This window comes from Arachis stenosperma, chromosome 1 (genome assembly GCF_014773155.1).
Source record: "Arachis stenosperma cultivar V10309 chromosome 1, arast.V10309.gnm1.PFL2, whole genome shotgun sequence".
Classification (NCBI taxonomy): domain Eukaryota; kingdom Viridiplantae; phylum Streptophyta; class Magnoliopsida; order Fabales; family Fabaceae; genus Arachis; species Arachis stenosperma.
This window is the reverse complement of record NC_080377.1, coordinates 103,576,235-103,597,672: the sequence shown is the minus strand read 5'-3', so window position 1 is coordinate 103,597,672 and position 21,438 is coordinate 103,576,235. Positions and strand designations below refer to the sequence as shown.

At 39.3% G+C, this 21,438-nt stretch overlaps 1 non-coding gene across 1 annotated transcript; it reads left to right on the top strand.

Annotated features, from left to right (window-relative positions):
* Positions 1–1,007: 1,007 nt before the first annotated feature.
* Positions 1,008–1,111, top strand: LOC130949900 (small nucleolar RNA R71). The gene has a single exon (XR_009073484.1). It is a non-coding gene; the product is annotated as a small nucleolar RNA R71 (small nucleolar RNA).
* The last annotated feature ends 20,327 nt before the right edge of the window (positions 1,112–21,438 follow it).

Genomic DNA, 21,438 nt, shown 5'->3' with positions numbered 1-21,438 from the left:
CCAGCATGCCTTCCTCTTGCAGTTCCTTGGCTTGCTCAGCTTCACCTTCCTGCTTAGCTTCTTCCACACCTTCCTTCAAGATTTCTGGCTCCTTCTCTGAGGGTCTGATTCCTTCTTCTTCTGAGACTTCCTTCAATATGGTGATGGCCTTGCATTCTTCCCATCTCACTCCCTTTTGTTCCCCTTTAGGATTCTTTTCGGTGTCACTAGGGAACACTGCAGTTGACTTGGGGGCCTGTTGAGATAGCTCTCCTACTCGAGACTCCATCCACTTGAGTTTTTCACCATGGTTCCTTAAGGTCGATCTCACATCTTCCCTAAAGCTTTTCAACTCATTTATGTCCTGACCCATGTTTGCTAGTATTCCTTCTATCCTGTTTAATTGATCTTGAAATTGTTGGTTCGGATTAGATTGGGTAGGTTGGTTATTTTGGCCATGATATGGTGGTTGGGAGTAAGTGTTTTGTGTGGCTTGGTATGATCTTTGGTTGGAGTTTTGGTATGTGGAATTGTTATGTTGGTTGTGGTTGTAAGGTTTGTGGTTTTGTGGTTGGGTTTGCTGGTTTCCCCACCCAAAGTTTGGGTGGTTTTTCCAACCTGGGTTGTAAGTGTTGGAGTGTGGATCATATGATTGCTTTTGTTGATTTCCCACATAGTTGGCCTCTTCCCAATCACCTCCTTCAATGCTTACTTCCTCTTGATCTTGTGTGTGTATTGCAGCCACTTGCTTTGTGTCTAATTTCCTGGTGAGTTCTGCTAGTTGCTTGGCAAACACCTTGTTTTGGGCTAGAATTGTATCAACATGGTTCAGCTCCATGACTCCCTTAGTGTTGTGCCTCTCTGAAGCATAGTAATACTCATTCTCAGCCACTGTCTCAATCACTTCAATGGCTTCTTCCACAGTCTTTTTCCTGTTCAATGAACCTCCTGATGAATGGTCTACAGCCTTCCTTGATTCATAAGAAAGTCCATCATAGAAAATATGCAATTGCACCCACTCAGGGAACATGTTGGGTGGGCATTTCCTTGTCAATTCTTTGAACCTCTCCCATGCCTCGTAGAGTGTCTCACCATCTTGTTGTCTAAAAGTTTGAACCTCAGATCGAAGCCTATTGACCTTTTGTGGGGGGTAGAAACGTGCCAGAAACTTACTCTCCACCTCATCCCAGGTTGTTAGGCTGTCCCTTGGGAATGATTCCAGCCACTTAGCTGCCTTGTCCCTAAGTGAAAATGGGAACAAGAGCAGTTTATAAGCATCTTCCTGGACTCCATTGGACTTCACAGTGTCGCAAATTCTCAGGAATTTTGTGAGATGTTGGTTTGGGTCTTCATTAACACTCCCACCAAATGAACAATGGTTCTCCACCAGTGATATCAACTGTGGTTTGAGTTCAAAATTATTGGCCTGAATGGGTGGTTTCTGAATGCTGCTACCACAATTCCCAGAGGTTGGGTTTATGTATGAACCAAGAACCCTCCTCTCAGGAATGGCATTGTTTCCATCAGCCCTCTCATGGTTGTCAAATTCTCTATCCATGTTGAGATCTAGAGCTTCCTCAAAGTTGTCCTCAGATTCTCCTTCAGATTCTTCTTCTCCCAGTACTCTCTTCCCTCTTGCTTCCCTTCTAAGTTTATGAAGGGTCCTCTCTGGTTCGGTATATGGAGGAGTTGATGTCTCTCCTCTTCTACCTGTCATACACGAACACACCACAAGCAACAAACAAGTGGAATACTCTTGGTTAATGGAAGAGTATGGTTAGAGCAGTTGAGGAATTAATTCAAATAGTTAGTGGGTCAGTGAGTTAGTTGTTTGAATTGAAAGGCATAAGAAAGAAAAAACAAGTAACAGAGTGCAGAAATTAAAAGTTCAATAAGCAACTAGAACTAAATTAACAAAACAAAAAAATGCTCAATCTAGTTAACTTCCAATTTGAGAATTGTCAATCGAAAACCAATCCCCGGCAACGGCGCCATAAACTTGATGCGCATAAACTTGTTATGCTACGATTTTAGGAAATTGCACGACCGGCAAAATTCCTTCCGGCAAGTGCACCGGTTATCGTCAAGTAAAAACTCACAATAGAGTGAGGTCGAATCCCACAAGGATTGGTTGAGTGAGCAATTCAGATTAGAAGTTTGGTTAGTTGAGCGGAATCAAGAATTGGATGTGAATTGCATAAAGTAAATTTGGCGGGAAGTGTAAATTGCAAGGAATGGAAATGACGGAATCTTAAATTGCAAGAATGAAAATGCGAGAAATTAAATTGCTGAAATTAAAAGGGATGGGGTGATTGCATGAATTGAAATTGCAGAATATGAATAGAAAAGGGTAGATCAGAGATGGGGAGTTCATTGGGGTCAGGAGATATTGAAATCTCCGAATCAAAACATTTTCATCTCTTCCTCAACCAATGCATTCATTGAATCTTGCTTGGCAATCTTATATGATTGGATCCCAATTCCTTGGCTCACCAATTCTCTCTAAAAACAAACAAATTCCCAATCCCTTGGTTTAAATGTTCATAAGAAGAGATGATGCTCGATCACTGATTATACCACACAATTTCATGGACCACAATTTGGTAGGATTACATGTCACAATATCCATCCAAACCCTAATCCAATTCACTGTGAGAAAGCTTCTCTAGCATGAATCCATCATTCCTTTCCCAAGGTTTCGAAGGATTCCAATTATGGGTAATTTCTTTCCCAAGACAACTACCCAATGGAATTAGATCGAGAAGCTTTCTAACAAAATTCAAGAGAAAAGATTGAAGAAAAAGATGAAACTATTATTGATTCATTGAATTACAATAGAGCTCCCTAACCTAATGAAAGGGGTTTAGTGCTTCATAGCTCAGAATTCAATTACACAATATCAAAAGTTCTCTAGTGTAAAAAATTGTCCAAAGGTCCAAAGATCCCCTACTAACTTCTATTCTATCCTATTTATACACTTTCTAAATTGAGCTTCTGTTGTGTTTCTTAGGCTTTGAGGCCTTTCCTTGATTTCCTTTTGCTTTAGGCTTATGGTCCATAATCCTGATGAGGCTGTGATCCAATTCTGTAACATTCATTAAGCAAACTTAGTGATAAACAAGTAATGACACAAGACTCAACAATTTGAAGTTCCAGACTCATCAATTCTTCAGGCCCAATCCCATAAACCATGATATTCACTTGGGTTTCACACCATAATACGTTTAAGTTAATAATTGTGCTCAATTGCTAACTTAAACTTCAATATTTTTGGCCCAGAAACCCTTTAAAAAGGTTGCGTTTAAGTTGAAGTTTAAGTTTCAGTTTAAGGCTAAACTGAAACTTAAACGTGGAATTGAAAGAAAGCAACCCAGGAGAGTGAATATATCGAACACGTTTAACCTCCAGTTTAAGGTTAAACTGGAGGTTAAACTTGGAAATGAAGAAAGCAACCCTGGAGGCAATTTGGGTCGAGCACGTTTAACCTCCAGTTTGAGGTTAAACTGGAGGTTAAACGTGGAATGAAGAAAACACCCTGGAGGAGAAAAACAATCGAACACGTTTAACCTCCAGTTTGAGGTTAAACTGGAGGTTAAACGTGGAACTCTCCTGGTGCCTCTCTTGCTTCTGGCGTTTAACCTCCAGTTTAAGGTTAAACTGGAGGTTAAACGTGGAAATGCTTCTTGGTGGGGAAAAGTGTCGAACACGTTTAACCTCCAGTTTGAGGTTAAACTGGAGGTTAAACGTGGAATGCTCCCTTGGTTCAAATCATCATTCTGGCGTTTAACCTTCAGTTTGAGGTCAAACTGGAGGTTAAACGCCAGTTTCCTCTTTTCTCAGCTTTCATGATTCTGGCGTTTAAGCTCCAGTTTAACCTTAAACTGGAGCTTAAACGTCCCATTTGATATTCAAGCTTCCTTTATTGATTTTGTTGCTTCCTTGCCTAGCCTCTTCTTCCCTGAAATCATCCAAACAATTGCATCAAAGTCTTGCAAAATTTCATGAGAAATCATCCATTCATAGCATTCAAGCAATATAACTAAAAACTCATGAATTTGCATCATAATCATAATGTTTTGGATGGTTCATTGCTTTGTTGTTCAATTAACCATTCTTGGTTACTTTAAGCTCAAGAAAATGCATAAAACAACTAAAACTAACAGAAAAATGCTAGTGAAACTAGCCTAAGATGCCTTGGCATCAGTTACTTAATGGTTTAGCAATTTTTGAGAAGTCTCTAATTAACCTTCTATAGAAGCCAGCATGTCCCAATAAGCTCCTAACTGCTTTGACATTGCAAGGTGGGGGTAATTTTTCAATTATTTCTACCTTGACTCTATCTACCTCTATGCCTTTCTTAGAGATTTTATGGCCAAGAACTACCCCATCGGTAACTTTAAAATGACACTTTTCTCAGTTCAAAACCAGGTTAGTCTCTTGGCATCTCTTGAGCACTAAGGCAAGATGGTGTAAGCAATCAGGAAAGGAGTCACTGATGAATCCATATTTTAAGATAATTTTTTGTTAGAATTGAGAGGAATTCATCATTTAAACCAACACTTATTCCATTAAATAGCATGCTTTTGAGGTTTCCTCCTAAATTATACTTGATTATGAAAACATGCTCTTTTGTGGCTAATTCAACTTATTTTATTCTATTTGCCTTCCATTCGATACCTTGATGTTGTTGGTGAGTGATTTCAGATGTTTGAGGTAGGAATGGCTTGGTGAGAATGGAAAAGGAGCATGCAAAAAGGAGGAAGCATGAAGAAATAGAGGAGAAGAGCAGAGTGATGTGTGCGTGCGTACGCACATGTAGCAAGAAAGCCAAAGTGTGGGGCGCACAGCATCTTGTGCATCGCACGATCATCCAAAGTATCGCGAAGTGTGCGTGCGCACATCCTCTTGTGCGTACGCACAACCTGGGTTTTTGGCCAAGTGTGCGTGCGCACACGTCTGTGCGTAAGCACAGGTACCTATGCATGCCTTCATTAAAAATGCATGTGACTCATGTTTTGAGAGGCTTGGATGCCCAATTTTGATAGCCATAGTTCATATTGCAAGGGGAAAACATTGGAGAAGGATAGCATATCATTAGGAGTAGTTTTAGATAGTAGTAGGAGGTTTGAGGTTTAGTTTTCTCTAAGTTTTCTCTCAACACCATTAAGGTTTTTATTAGGGTTTTACATTTCAAGTGCCATTTTCCATTTTTGATCTTGGATTTGTGCTAGCATCTATTTTAAGTATTTCTTAATTAATACTTTTATAGTTACAATTTTGATACTCTTTCTGGTAGTTAAAGTCACAATGTTAATGTATATACTTTTTGTAATTTTGATCTCTTGTTGATGATTTTGATGATTGATGATTATTACATGCTTGTTTGAGTTGCTATTGTTGCTTTTGATTAATTGTTTCTCACAGTTTCAAGCATTTTCTCAATTTTGTCATGATTTGTATTTATGCCCACCAAGTGTTTGTGGAAATGTCAATTTTGATTATGGGTTAAATTTCCACCTCTTGACTTGGGGAAAATGAGCATATGGGTTCCTAGAGTGGGAGTGTCCAACATTTAGTGATAATTCTTGGATTGTTAATTGTTCTTGTTTCCACTAACGCTAACTTGTTGCTAAGGCAATTAGCAAGTGAGTTAGGATTTGTGGATTAAGAACAACTATGCTCACTTAACCTACTCTCCGATGTAAAGGTTAACTAAGTGAGATTAATCCATTACAATTGTTATAGTTGTGGTTGAAACAAGGAAAGGATCCCTAGCTCATCCTAAGCCAAAATTCCATTTATACTTTGAATCACACACATATATACATACATCAATCGTTTTTTATATCTTACTTGTTCATATTACATAGCTAGTTCTTTAATTCCTTTATTAGTTCATTACTTGCAATTTTGAGTGTTCTTTTATTCCTTTAATTGTTCATCTCTTCATTGAAAATTTTGTCTGCCTCACAACCGAAATTGTGCACTCCTTGATCACTAGTCCTTGGGAGACAACCCGAGAATTAAAACTCCCGATTTATATTTGTTTTGGATAGTGACAATTTGTTCTTCTAAACTTTGATTGTGAGAGTTTATTATGGTTTGGACTATGCTATCAACGAAGAGATTCTTATTTTGAGAAATTCTAAACCGAGAATAACTCATCTCATCAGTCATCAAACACTGAGAAATCATCCATGAAAACCTCAATAAATTTCTCAATCATATAAGAAAAAATGGACAACATGCACCTTTGGAATGTGGCAGGTGCATTGCACAAACCAAAGGGCATACGTCTGTATGCAAAAACACCATAAGGGCAAGTGAAATATGTCTTTTCTTGGTCCTTTGGATCCACTACAATCTGGTTGTAGCCTGAATATCCATCCAAGAAACAATAGTACTCATGCCCAGCAAGCCTCTCCAACATTTGATCCATGAAGGGTAGAGGGAAATGATCCTTCATTGTGGCTTCATTGAGTTTTCTGTATTCTATACACATACGCCATCTGGTGACTGTTCTTGTTGGTATCAGCTCATTCCTTTTGTTTTGCACAACTGTGATTCCCCCTTCTTGGGGACTACTTGAACAGGACTCACCCAAGGACTATTTGAGATGGGGTAAATTACCCATGCTTGCCATAGCTTTAGCACTTCCTTTTGCACCACTTCCTTCATTGATGGATTCAATCTTCTTTGTGGCTGGATTGATGGCTTGGCATCCTCTTCAAGAAGGATTTCATGCATACACATTGAAAGGCTTATTCCCTTTATGTCAGAGAGTGTCCATCCAATGGCATCCTTGTGTTGTTTCAGCACCTTGATGAGCTCCTCCTCTTGTTCCTTACTCAAGGTTGAATTGATGATTACTGGATAAGTGTCATTGCTCCTCAAGTAAGCATACTTCAAGCTTGGAGGCAGAGTCTTTAGTTCCAGCTTGGGTGCTTCTACTTTTTCCCTTTTTCCTTGTCTAACATGATTGGGCTGTCCATGCTTTCTTGTGGCAATTCACTACATGTGTGTTGCTCTTTCTCTATTGCAACTTCTAGCTTGTCTTCTTCTAGAACTCCTTGGACTAGTGTCTTCATTGTGTCTACCGTCTGATAGGCACGTGGGAACCGTATTGGAAGAGATTCTCTCAATGAAAGTTGCATTGCAATTATTGCTCTACCAACAATAATTCTCGCAGATTAAATTTAGTGTGGAATTGGTTGTCACAAGTTCAACCCCAATGAAAGTAACCGAAGTATTTAAACCTCGGGTCGTCTCACGAAGAATGGGCAAACATGTGCTTCAACATTGGTTAGAAATCCGGGGTTGTGATTCATTGACAAGAAAGTAAATTGCGAATCGTAACAAACAAGCAATTGAAAATGTAAGGAACTAATCTAAACAATGAGCAAGATGTAAATGATTTCAAACCAAGGAAACAATATTCAATCTAATTCTACTCTTAACTAAACAATAGCTACAATTAAGCAAGACAATTGAGAAATTGGTTTTCAAATATAAATGATAAAAGCAACTCTCGGTTAAGCATGGGAATTGGGGTCACTATCCTTGTCTAACAACCATATCTTGACAATTATGAGGAGCCGAACTCATTAAGTCTACTTCCAAATTTGAAGTACGTCAAATGGTTTGGTCAACATCAACCCATAAGGCCTCACCTCACTACTAATTAACCTAGTAGTAGGATAGTGTTAATGAGTATCAAATTGACCACTAAGGACTCTCAAATCATCAAATCCATTAGACCCAATGACTCAAGTTTACCCAATTCCCTTGGCCTAAGGCAAGAGTAAAAAGAACTACTCCATAATCAAAGTAAACAATTCATCAAACACTTGGTAAGCATTAACAAAAGACATGTTCAACTTGCAATTGAATCAAAATTAACAATTACCCACTAACAATTATCAACCTACAATAGCTCAAGAAACACAATGTAGCATAAAAAATTATCAGTCAAACATCAAGAAGTCAAGATTCACAATATTCATGAATTGGGTATAAAGTAACAACTGACAAAATTCATAAACTAACACAAGATATGAGTGAAAATATACTAAGAAATTCAAATTAAGCAACCAAAGGTAGCAATTAACAAAACCAAATCAGAATTAACAAGGAAGATCAAATCAAAGCTAGATCTAGAGAAGAACAAGGGTTTCTTCCTCTAGAGAACAAAGAACTTAAAGAAACTAGAGAATTATGTTTTAGTGCAAAAATGATTGATCCCCCCTTTCTCCCTAGCATCCTTGGGTCTTTTTCATGCAGAAGCAACCTGAATTTGGGCCCATTGAGCCTCAGAAATCACCAGGCATGATTTCTTTTAACGAGGTCATGTGCAGCTTCCCGCGCGTGCGCGCCATGCGTGCGCTTGCGTCGATTGCTTCTGAGATCCTCGCTAGCGCACCAGTTGCGCGTGCGCGTCGATGGAAATTCTTTGGCCTACGCGGATGCGTTTATCCTTGCGGGCCACTTCCAGCTATCCTCATCCACACGTGCGCGTGAGCGCCGATGCTGTAGTTCCCAAAATCTAATTCTTCATGTTCGTTCCTCTTGTGCATGTTTTCCTTCTCCCTTCTAGGCCATTCCTACCATACTAATTCTGAAATCACTCAAACAAATACATCACGGCATCGAATGGCAATAAAGAGAATCAAAATATAGCAATTCTAAGGTAAAACAAGCATGTTTTCTACAATGGAGCAATATTGGGAAGCAAACACAAAACCATGCATTTCTTGTGAATAAGTGTGAGAAATATTGATAAAAACCCCCAAAATAAGCACAAGATAAACCACAAAATTAGGGTTTATCAAATCTCCCCACACTTAAACCAAGCATGTCCTCATGCTTAAAATAAAAAGACCAAAGATCATGGTGAGAAAGGGTTTATGAAATGCAAACTATCTAAGCAAATGTATGCAACTAATGTAAAATTGTCTATCTACTTGGTCGAGGGTAAATCCATCTTCCAAGAACACATGTGAGTATATGGGGTAAAAATGATGTAATTCATGAATCCTACCAAATTGAATATCATTATGAAGTGCATATGGCTTGCTAACGAACACTTGTGAAAGCCGGGAATAAGGAGTTGAGCATCGAACCCTTACCGGATGTGTATCCGCTCTATGCGCTCAAGTGTATGGGGTTCATCACTCAATCCTCTCCTATTCATGCTTTCCAAGATTTGTCTTTCATCTAACAATCAACAATGACTTAATGCATGCTTACAAGTATCATGAGGTCTTATCTATGGGTTGTAACGTGGCTAGGGTGAGGGTAAGGATGCATATGCTTAAATGAGCTTAAAATTTGAGTCCTTGATTAACCTAGAATCTCACTAGACACATAAAACAACCTATACAACTATGATACATTACCTAGTGGTGGACGAAATTGTGATCCATTGTCTTTGTACTTGTATGAAATTTGATAATTGGCTTTATTTGAATTCACAACTCCGTTCAACTAACCAGCAAGTGTACTGGGTCGTCCAAGTAATAAACCTTACGTGAGTAAGGGTCGATCCCACATAGATTGTTGGTATGAAGCAAGCTATGGTCACCTTGTAAATCTCAGTTAGGCAGATTAAATTTGTTTATGGTTTCGAAAATTAATAATAAATAAAAGAAATAATAAAAGGGATAGAATACTTATGCAGATTCATTGGTGGGAATTTCAGATAAGCGAATGGAGATACTGTATGGCTCAAGAATGCCTACTTTCCTATTGCTTCAACGCAATCCTTCTTACTCCTTTCCATAGCAAGCTATGTATAGGGGTTCACCGTTCGACGATGGCTACTTTGTATCCTCTCTGGAAAATGGTCCTCTGCGCTGTCACTCGCATGGCTAATCGTCTGGAGGCATCACACTGGCCGAAGGCTACATCCCATCCTCGCAGTGAAAACTACGCTCACACGCTCTGTCACAGCACGGCTAATCACTGGTTGGTTCCCGCTCCTGCTGGAATAGAATCCCTTGATTCTTTTGCGTCTGTCACTAACGCCCAGCACTTGCAAGTCTGAAGCACGTCACAGTCATTCATTACCGGAATCCTACTCGGAATACCACAGACAAGGTTAGACTTTCTGGATTCCCAGGATCCTACTCGGAATACCACAGACAAGGTGAGACTTTCCGGATCCTCATGAATGCTGCCATCTATCTAGCTTATACCACGAAGATTCTGTTGGGGAATCTAAGAGATACACATTCAAGCTCGGTTGCATGTAGAACGGAAGTGGTTGTCAATCACGCGCGTTCATAGGTGAGAATGATGATGAGCGTCACATAATCATCACATTCATCATGTTCTTGGGTGCGAATGAATATCTTGGAATAAGAATAAGAGAGAATTGAGTGAAAAGTAATAGTAATTGTATTGAAACTTGTGGTACAGCAGAGCTCCACACCCTTAATCTATGGTGTGCAGAAACTCCACCGTTGAAAATACAAGTAAAAGGTTCAGGCATGGCTGAATGGCCAGCCCCCAAAACGTGATCACAAGATTCAAAATACAATCCAGGATGAGATTATGATAGTAAAAAGTTCTATTTATAATAAACTAGCTCCTAGGGTTTACATGAGTAAGTAATTGATGCATAAATCCACTTCTGGGGCCCACTTGGTGTATGCTTGGGCTGAGCTTGATCAATCCACGAGCTGAGGCTTCTCTTGGAGTTGAACTCCGAGTTATGACGTGTTTTGGGCGTTCAACTCCGGATCATGACGTGTTTCTGGCGTTTAACTCCAGACAGCAGCATGTACTTGGCGTTCAACGCCAAATTACGTCGTCAATTTCCGAATAAAGTATGGACTATTATATATTGCTGCAAAGCTCTGAACGTCTACTTTCCAACGCCGTTGAGAGCGCGCCAATTGGAGTTCTGTAGCTCCAGAAAATCCATTTTGAGTGCAGGGAGGTCAGATTCCAACAGCATCAGCAGTCCTTTTGTCAGCCTTTTTCAGAGTTTTGCTCAAGTCCCTCAATTTCAGCCAGAAATTACCTGAAATCACAGAAAAACACACAACCTCATAGTAAAGTCCAGAAATGTGAATTTAACATAAAAACTAATGAAAACATCCCTAAAAGTAGCTTGAACTTACTAAAAACTACGTAAAAACAATGCCAAAAAGCGTATAAATTATCCGCTCATCACAACACCAAACTTAAATTGTTGCTTGTCCCCAAGCAACTGAAAATCAAATAGGATAAAAAGAAGAGAATATACTATAAATTCCAGAATATCAATGAATATTAATTATAATTAGATGAGCGGGACTTGTAGCTTTTTGCTTCTGAACATTTTTGGCATCTCACTTTTTCCTTTGAAGTTTAGAATGATTGGCTTCTCTAGGAACTTAGAATTTTGGATAGTGTTATTGACTTTCCTAGTTAAGCATGTTGATTCTTGAACACAGCTACTTATGAGTCTTGGCCGTGGCCCTAAGCACTTTGTTTTCTAGTATTACCACCGGATACATAAATGCCACAGACACATAACTGGGTGAACCTTTTCAGATTGTGACTTAGCTTTGCTAGAGTCCCCAGTTAGTGGTGTCCAGAGCTCTTAAGCACACTCTTTTGCTTTGGATCACGACTTTAACCTCTCAGTCTCAAGCTTTTCACTTGGACCTTCATGACACAAGCACATGGTTAGGGACAGCTTGATTTAGCCGCTTAGGCTTGGATTTTATTTCCTTGGGCCCTCCTATCCATTGATGCTCAAAGCCTTGGATCCCTTTTTACCCCTTGCCTTTTGGTTTTAAGGGCTATTGGCTTTTTCTGCTTGCTTTTTCTTTTTCTTTCTATTTTTTTCCGCCACATTTTTTTTTTCAAGTTTCTTCTTGTTCACTGTTTTTCTTGCTTCACGAATCAATTTCATGATTTTTCAGATCATCAATAACATTTCTCTTTGTTCATCATTCTTTCAAGAGCCAACAATTTTAACATTCATAAACAACAAGATCAAAAGACATATGCACTGTTCAAGCATTCATTCAGAAAACAAAAGTATTGTCACCACATCAATATAATTAAACTAAATTCAAGGATAAATTCGAAATTCATGTACTTCTTGTTCTTTTGAATTAAAACCTTTTTCTTGTAAGAGAGGTGAAGGATTAATGGATTTTATTCATAACTTTAAGGCATGGTTACATACTAATGATCATGAAGTGAAGACACAAAACATAGATAAACACAACATTAAAAACCGAAAACAAAAAGAAATAAAGAACAAGGAATGAATCCACCTTTAGTGGCGTCTTCTTCTTGAAGGACCAATGATGTTCTTAAGCTCTTCTATGTCCCTTCCTTGCCTTTGTTGCTCCTCCCTCATTGCTCTTTGGTCTTCTCTTATTTCTTGGAGAATGATGGAGTGCTCATGATGTTCCACCCTTAGTTGTTCAACATCATGGCTCAAATCTTCTAAGGAAGTGTTGAGTTGTTCCCAATAGTTGTTAGGAGGAAAGTGCATCCCTTGAGGCATCTCAGGGTTTTCTTGATGATGAGCTTTCTCATGCATCTCTTGAGAACCGTGAGGGGTCTCTCTTGCTTGCTCCATCCTCTTCTTGGTGATGGGCTTGTCTTCTTCAATGGAGACATCTCCTTCTATGATAACTCCAGCTGAGTAACATAGATGGCAAATAAGGTGAGGAAAAGCTAGCCGTGCCATGGGTGAGGGCTTGTCGGCTATTTTGTAGATTTCGTTGGAGATGACCTCATGAACTTCTACTTCCTCTCCAATCATGATGCCATGAATCATGATGGCCCGATCCACAGTAACTTCAGATCGGTTGCTAGTGGGAATGATGGAGCGTTGAATGAACTCCAACCATCCTCTAGCCACAGGCTTGAGATCCAGTCTTCTTAGTTGGACTGGCTTGCCTTTGGAGTCTCTCTTCCATTGAGCTCCTTCCACACATATGTCCATAAGGACTTGGTCCAACCTTTGATCAAAGTTGACCCTTCTAGTGTAAGGGCGTTCATCTCCTTGCATCATGGGCAAGTGGAATGCCAACCTCACATTTTCCGGACTAAAATCCAAGTATTTCCCCCGAACCATTGTGAGATGATTCTTTGGACTCGGGTTCATACCTTGATCATGGTTCCTAGTGATCCATGCATTGGCATAGAACTCTTGAACCATTAAGATTCCGACTTGTTGCATGGGGTTGGTTAAGACTTCCCAACCTCTTCTTCGGACTTCATGTCGGATCTCGGATACTCATTTTTCTTGAGCTTGAAAGGGACCTCAGGGATCACCTTCTTCTTTGCCACAACATCATAGAAGTGGTCTTGATGGCTCTTGGAGATGAATCTTTCCATCTCCCATGACTCGGAGGTGGAAGCTTTTGTCATCCCTTTTCCTTTTCTAGAGGATACTCCGGCCTTAGGTGCCATTGATGGTAATGGAAAAACAAAAAGCTTATGCTTTTACCATACCAAACTTAAAATATTGCTCGCCCTCGAGCAAGAGAGAAGAAAGAAGAGAAGAAGAAGAAGAAGAAAATATGGTAAAGAGGGAGAGAGGTGGGTTCGGCTAAGTGGGAGAAGAGGGATTTGTGTTGTGTGAAAATGAAGTAGAATGGAAGGATATTTATAGGGAGAGGGGGGGTTGTGGTCGGCTATTTAGGGTGGGAATGGGTGGGAAATTGGTTTTGAATTTTTGAAGGTAGGTGGGGTTTATGGGGAAGAGTGGATGGATGTGAGTGGTGAAGGGGGTAATTGGGAAGAGGAATTGAGGTGATTGGTGAAGGGTTTTGGGAAAGAGTGTTTATTGGGAAGAGAGATTCAGAGATTGAAGTTGTTGGGGAGTGTGACATGGGGAAGAGTAAAATAGGATTAGGAGAGTGTAATTAGGATTAGGAGGTAAGGTGGGAATATGGTTGGTGGGGATCCTGTGGGATCCACAGATCCTGAGGTGATCCTGTGGGGTCCACAGATCCTGAGGTGTCAAGGAATTCCATCCCTGCACCAAATAGGCATGTAAAATGCCTTTGCACACCATTCTGGCATTTAAACGCCCATTGGTGCACATTCTGGGTGTTCAACGCCCATGTAAAGCATGTTTCTGGCGTTGAACGCCAGTTTCATGCTTGTTACTGGCGTTCAGCGCCAGTTTTTCTTTTCTGGGCACATTTCTGGCGTTCAGCGCCAGAATGTTGCTTGTTTCTGGCGTTCAGCGCCAGAATGATGCTCTGTTCTGGCGTTGAACGCCAGCCAGATGCATCTTACTGGCGTTGAACGCTGATGAGTGGATAATTTGTACGCTTTTTGGCATTGTTTTTAGTATGTTTTTGGTAGTTTTAGTTGAGTTCTTAGTATATTTTTATTAGTTTTTAGTTAAAATTCACTTTTCTGGACTTTACTATGAGTTTGTGTGTTTTTCTGTGATTTCAGGTATTTTCTGGCTGAAATTGAGGGACCTGAGCAAAAATCTGATTCAGAGACTGAAAAGGACTGCAGATGCTGTTGGATTCTGACCTCCCTGCACTCGAAGTGGATTTTCTGGAGCTACAGAAGCCCAATTGGCGCGCTCTCAACGGCGTTGGAAAGTAGACATCCTGGGCTTTCCAGCAATATATAATAGTCCATACTTTGCCCAATATTTGATGGCCCAAACTGGCGTTCAAAGTCACCTACAGAAATTCCAGCGTTAAACGCCGGAACTGGCACCTAAATGGGAGTTAAACGCCCAAACTGGAATAAAAGCTGGCGTTTAACTCCAAGAAGAGTCTCTACTCGAAAATGCTTCATTGCTCAGCCCAAGCACACACCAAGTGGGCCCGGAAGTGGATTTTTATGTCATTTACTCATTTCTGTACACCCTAGGCTACTAGTTCTCTATATATAGGACCTTTTACTATTGTATTTATCATCTTTGGACACCTAGTTCTTAGATCATTGGGGGCTGGCCTCACGGCCATGCCTAGACCTTATGCTTATGTATTTTCAACGGTGGAGTTTCTACACACCATAGATTAAGGTGTGGAGCTCTGCTGTACCTCGAGTATTAATGCAATTACTATTGTTCTTCTATTCAATTTCGCTTGTTCTTTGTCCAAGATATCACTTGTTCTTCAACTTAATGAAGGTGATGATCGTCAAGGATCATCACCATTCTCACTCATGAACAAAGTGACTGACAACCACTCTTGTTCTACAAGCATCTGAGGCTTAGTGAATATCTCTTGGATTCCTGATAACACGATGCATGGTTGATCGCCTGACAACCGAGTGCTCGCCTGACAAATGAGCCAGCCATTCCGTGAGATCAGAGTCTTCGTGGTATAGGCAAGAACTGATGGCGGCATTCAAGAGAATCCGGAAGGTCTAAACCTTGTCTGTGGTATTCTGAGTAGGATTCAATGATTGAATGACTGTGACGTGCTTCAAACTCCTAGCAGGCTAGGGCGTTAGTGACAGACGCAAAAGAATCAATGGATTCTATTCCGGCCTGAACGAGAACCGACAGATGATTAGCCTATGCTGTGACAGAGCATCAGGGACGTATTTTCACTGAGAGGATGGGAGGTAGCTGCTGACAACAGTGAAACCCTACACGAGCTTGCCATGGAAAGGAGTAAGAAGGATTGGATGAAGACAGTAAGAAAGCAGAGAGACAGAAGAGAAGGCATCTTCATACACTTGTCTGAAGCTCTTACACCAATGATATACATAAGTATCTCTATCTTTATCTTTATGCTTTATTCGTATATCACTATACCCATTTGAGTCTGCCTGACTGAGATTTACAAGGTGACCATAGCTTGCTTCATACCACCAATCTCCGTGGGATCGACCCTTACTCGCATAAGGTTTATTACTTGGACGACCCAGTGCACTTGCTGGTTAGTTGTGCGAAGTTGTGTTTATGCCATGGTATTGAGCACCAAGTCTTTGGAGCCATTACTAGGGATTGTTTATGTTTTGAAAAGTATTGATCACAATTTTGTGCACCAAACGCCAGCCTGTGCGTCCTCCAGGGTGTGAATTTTTTTCTTCTGCTGTTTTTGATTCTGTTTTTAATTTTTATGATTTTTTCGTGACTCCTCATGATCATGTACCTAACAATAAAATAAAATAAAATAAAAATTATATAAATAAAATTGGGTTGCCTCCCAACAAGCGCTTCTTTTATGTCAATAGCTTGACAGTGGCTCTCATGGAGCCACAAGGTGATCAGGTCAATGTTGTATAGTTGCCAACACCAAACTTAGAGTTTGGATAAGGGGTCTTAACACCAAACTTAGAGTTTGGTTGTGGCCTCACAACACCAAACTTAGAGTTTGACTGTGTGGGCTCTTCTTGACTCTGAACTGAGAGAAGCTCTTCATGCTTACTCTCTTCTGTCACAGAGGGATGGCCATGTGCCTTAAACACAAGGTAGTCCCCATTCAATTGAAGGACTAATTCACCTCTGTTGACATCTATCACAGCTCCTGCTGTGGCTAGGAAAGGTCTTCCAAGGATGATGCAATCATCCTCTTCCTTCCTAGTGTCTAAGATTTTGAAATCAGCAGGGATGTAAAGGCCTTCATCCTTTACTAACACGTCCTCTACTAATCCATAAGCTTGTCTCAATGATTTGTCTGCCAATTGTAATGAGAACAAGGCAGGTTGTACCTCAATGATCCCCAGCTTCTCCATTACAGATAGTGGCATAAGATTTATCCCTGACCCCAGATCACACAGAGCTTTTTCAAAGATCATGGTGCCTATGGTACAAGGTATTAAGAACTTGCCAGGATCTTGCTTCTTTTGAGGTAGAATTTTTTGAATCCAGGTATCCAGTTCATTGATGAGCAAGGGAGGTTCACTTTCCCGAGTCTCATTACCAAATAAATTGGCATTCAGCTTCATGATAGCTCCTAAATATTGAGCAACTTGCTCTCCAGTCACATCTTCATCCTCTTCAGAGGATGAATAGTCTTCAGAGCTCATGAATGGCAGAAGGAGATTTAATGGAATCTCTATGGTCTCTATATGAGCCTCAGATTCCTTTGGATCCTTAATAGGAAACTCCTTCTTGCTTGAGGGACGTCCCAGGAGGTCTTCCTCACTAAGATTTTCGTCCTCGTCCTCCCTTGTGCATTCGGCCATATTGACTATGTCAATGGCCTTGCACTCTCCTTTTGGATTCTCTTCTGTATTGCTTGGGAGAATACTGGGAGGAGTTTCAATGACTTTCTTACTCAGCTGGCCCACTTGTGCCTCCAGATTTCTGATGGAGGATCTTGTTTCACTCATGAAACTGAAAGTGGCCTTTGACAGATCAGAGACTATATTGGCTAAATTAGAAGTGTTTTGTTCAGAATTCTCTGTCTGTTACTGAGAAGATGATGGATATGGCTTGCTATTGCCCAGCCTATTATGTCCACCATTGTTAAAGCCTTGTTGAGGCTTTTGTTGATCCTTCCATGAGAATTTTGGATGATTTCTCCATGATGAGTTATAGGTGTTTCCATAAGGTTCACCCATGTAATTAACCTCTGCCATGGCAGGGTTTTCAGGATCATAAGCTTCTTCAGAAGCTGCCTCTCTAGTACTGTTGGATGCATGTTGCCATCCATTCAGATTTTGAGAGATCATGTTGACCTGTTGAGTCAACACTTTGTTCTGAGCCAATATGGCATTCAGAGTATCAATTTCAAGAACTCCTTTCTTCTGAGGTATCCCATTGTTCACGGAATTCCTCTCAGAAGTGTACATGAACTGGTTATTTGCAACCATGTCAATGAGTTCTTGAGCCTCTTCAGGCGTTTTCTTTAGGTGGATGGATCCACCTGCAGAATGGTCCAATGACATTTTCGAAAATTCAGAGAGACCATAATAGAATATATCTAATATGGTCCATTCTGAAAACATGTCAGATGGACATCTTTTGGTCAGCTGCTTGTATCTTTCCCAAGCTTCATAGAGGGATTCACCATCTTTTTGTTTGAAGGTTTGAACATCCACTCTCAGCTTGCTCAGCTTTTGAGGAGGAAAGAATTTATCTAAGAAGGCAGTGACTAGCTTATCCCATGAGTCCAGGCTATCCTTGGGTTGTGAATCCAACCATATTCTAGCTCTGTCTCTTACAGCAAAAGGGAAAAGCATGAGTCTGTAGACTTCAGGATCAACTCCATTCGTCTTTACAGTCTCACAGATCTGCAAGAACACAGTTAAAAACTGATAAGGATCTTCGGATGGAAGTCCATAAAACTTGCAGTTTTGTTGCATTAAGGCAACTAGCTGAGGTTTCAGCTCAAAGTTGTTGGCTCCAATGGCAGGAATGGAGATGCTTCTTCCATCAAACTTGGACGTTGGCTTTGTGAAGTCACCAAGCATTCTCCTTGCATTATTATTATTTTCGGCTGCCATCTCCTTCTCTTGTTCGAAAATTTCTGAAAGGTTGTTTCTGGATTGTTGTAATTTAGCTTCTCTTAATTTTCTCTTCAAAGTCCTTTCAGGTTCTGGATCAATTTCAACAAGAGTGCCTTTATCCCTGTTTCTGCTCATATGAAAGAGAAGAAAACAAGAAAAGAAAGAGGAATCCTCTATGTCACAGTATAGAGATTCCTTTATGTTAGTAGAAGAAGAAGGGGGTAGAAGAGTGAAGAAGGATGGATTCGGATTTTGGATGAAGAGGGGTGAAGAGAAGTGTTAGTAAATAAATAATTAAATAGAAGAAGAAAAGAGGAGGGAGATTTCGAAAATAATTTTGAAAAAGGGGTTAGTAATTTTCGAAAATTAAAGGTAAAATATAATTGAAATTAAAATTTAAAATAATTAATTCATTAAAAATAATTTTTGAAAAAAAAGAGAGAGGTATTTTCGAAAATTGAAGAGGGAAAAGTAGTTCGGTGGTCTTGAAAAAGATAAGAAACAAACAAAAAGTTAGTTAGTTGATTGAAAAAGATTTGAAATCAAATTTTAAAAAGATAAGAAGATAAGAAGTTAGATAAGATATTTTGAAATCAAATTTTGAAAAAGATAAAATTTTGAAAAGGATAAGATAAAAAGATAAGATAAAAGTTTTAAGAAAAAGATATTTTGAAAAAGATTTAGTTTTTAAAATGACTTAGCTAACAAGAAACTACAAGATAAGATTCTAGAATTTAAAGATTGAACCTTTCTTAACAAGAAAGTAACAACTTCAAATTTTTGAACCAATCACATTAATTGTTAGCTAATTTTCGAAAATATGATATAAAGATAAGAAAAAGATTTTGAAAATATTTTGAAAAAGATTTTTGAATTTTTCGAAAAATAGAAAAAAATGGAAAAGATATGATTTTTTGAAAAAGATTTTGAAAAGATAAGATTTTTAAAAATTGAAATTTTGACTTGACTTGTTAGAAACAACTAATTTTAAAAATTTTTTACCAAGTCAACCCAAAATTTTGAAAATTTGGAGGGAAATAAGGAAAAAAATATTTTTTTTATTTTTGAATTTTTTTTAATTATGAGAGAGAAAAACAACAAAAATACTTAATTCATGAAATTTTTAAATCAAAACAATGAATGCATGCAAGAATGCTATGAATGTCAAGATGAACACCAAGAACACTTTGAAGATCATGATGAACATCAAGAACATATTTTTGAAAAATTTTTAATGCAAAGAAAATATGCAAGACACCAAACTTAGAAATTTTTAATGCTTGGAAAATATGAATGCAAAGATGCACATGAAAAACAAGAAAAGACACAAAACAAGAAAACATCAAGATCAAACAAGAAGACTTACCAAGAACATCTTGAAGATCATGAAGAACACTATGAATGCATGAATTTTCGAAAAATGCAAGAAAAAATTTTAAAAGCATGCAATTGACACCAAACTTAAAATTTGACTCAAGACTCAAACAAGAAACACAAAATATTTTTGATTTTTATGATTTTCTAATTTTTTGGATTAATTAATTTTTTTTTCGAAAATAAAGTTTAGGAAAACGAAAAAGAAAAGAAAATTTTTGAAAAAGATTTTGAAAAGAAAATTACCTAATCTGAGCAACAAGATGAACCGTCAGTTGTCCATACTCGAACAATCCCCGGCAACGGCGCCAAAAACTTGGTGGACGAAATTGTGATCCATTGTCTTTGTACTTGTATGAAATTTGATAATTGGCTTTATTTGAATTCACAACTCCGTTCAACTAACCAGCAAGTGTACTGGATCGTCCAAGTAATAAACCTTACGTGAGTAAGGGTCGATCCCACAGAGATTGTTGGTATGAAGCAAGCTATGGTCACCTTGTAAATCTCAGTTAGGCAGATTAAATTTGTTTATGGTTTCGAAAATTAATAATAAATAAAAGAAATAATAAAAGGGATAGAATACTTATCCAGATTCATTGGTGGGAATTTCAGATAAGCGAATGGAGATACTGTATGGCTCAAGAATGCCTACTTTCCTATTGCTTCAACGCAATCCTTCTTACTCCTTTCCATAGCAAGCTATGTATAGGGGTTCACCGTTCGACGATGGCTACTTTGTATCCTCTCTGGAAAATGGTCCTCTGCGCTGTCACTCGCATGGCTAATCGTCTGGAGGCATCACACTGGCCGAAGGCTACATCCCATCCTCGCAGTGAAAACTACGCTCACGCGCTCTGTCACAGCACGGCTAATCACTGGTTGGTTCCCGCTCCTGCTGGAATAGAATCCCTTGATTCTTTTGCGTCTGTCACTAACGCCCAGCACTTGCAAGTTTGAAGCACGTCACAGTCATTCATTACCGGAATCCTACTCGGAATACCACAGACAAGGTTAGACTTTCTGGATTCCCAGGATCCTACTCGGAATACCACAGACAAGGTGAGACTTTCCGGATCCTCATGAATGCCGCCATCTATCTAGCTTATACCACGAAGATTCTGTTGGGGAATCTAAGAGATACACATTCAAGCTCGGTTGCATGTAGAACGGAAGTGGTTGTCAATCACACGCGTTCATAGGTGAGAATGATGATGAACGTCACATAATCATCACATTCATCATGTTCTTGGGTGCGAATGAATATCTTGGAATAAGAATAAGAGAGAATTGAGTGAAAAGTAATAGTAATTGTATTGAAACTTGAGGTACAGCAGAGCTCCACACCCTTAATCTATGGTGTGCAGAAACTCCACCGTTGAAAATACATAAGTAAAAGGTTCAGGCATGGCCGAATGGCCAGCCCCCAAAACGTGATCACAAGATTCAAAATACAATCCAGGATGAGATTATGATAGTAAAAAGTTCTATTTATAATAAACTAGCTCCTAGGGTTTACATGAGTAAGTAATTGATGCATAAATCCACTTTCGGGGCCCACTTGGTGTATGCTTGGGCTGAGCTTGATCAATCCACGAGCTGAGGCTTCTCTTGGAGTTGAACTCCGAGTTATGACGTGTTTTGGGCGTTCAACTCCGGATCATGACGTGTTTCTGGCGTTTAACTCCAGATAGC